Source organism: Etheostoma spectabile, chromosome 6, assembly GCF_008692095.1.
Source record: "Etheostoma spectabile isolate EspeVRDwgs_2016 chromosome 6, UIUC_Espe_1.0, whole genome shotgun sequence".
In the NCBI taxonomy this organism is placed as follows: domain Eukaryota; kingdom Metazoa; phylum Chordata; class Actinopteri; order Perciformes; family Percidae; genus Etheostoma; species Etheostoma spectabile.
The window spans coordinates 3,410,072-3,410,425 of NC_045738.1; positions in this window are offsets into that span (position 1 = coordinate 3,410,072).

Consider the following 354-nt stretch of genomic DNA (forward strand, 5'->3'; position numbering starts at 1 on the left):
AGCAGAGAGAGAGAGAGAGAGAGAGAGGCCAGCTACAACTAAATTATTCAGCCGTAGCAAATACGAACACACAGAGGGAGTGAGATGGTAAATTAACAGGGGCTTTTTACATAGAGGCCAAATAAAACTGTAATCAGCGACGCGTTACTTTTCATTAAGCGGGTTTGACAGCAGCACATTCAGCCACTCCGACACAGGAGCAGGGTCCGGGCTGAAATAAACCGAGAGTCATAAGATAATTCCTTAAGCTCCATTAACAACTCTTAGCCGCAGGAAATGGGCTCCCCCTGAAAACATCTCCAAATCTAAAAGCTTTATCGACCTGGCAAACCTCAGCTGATGGCTTCTCCCCCC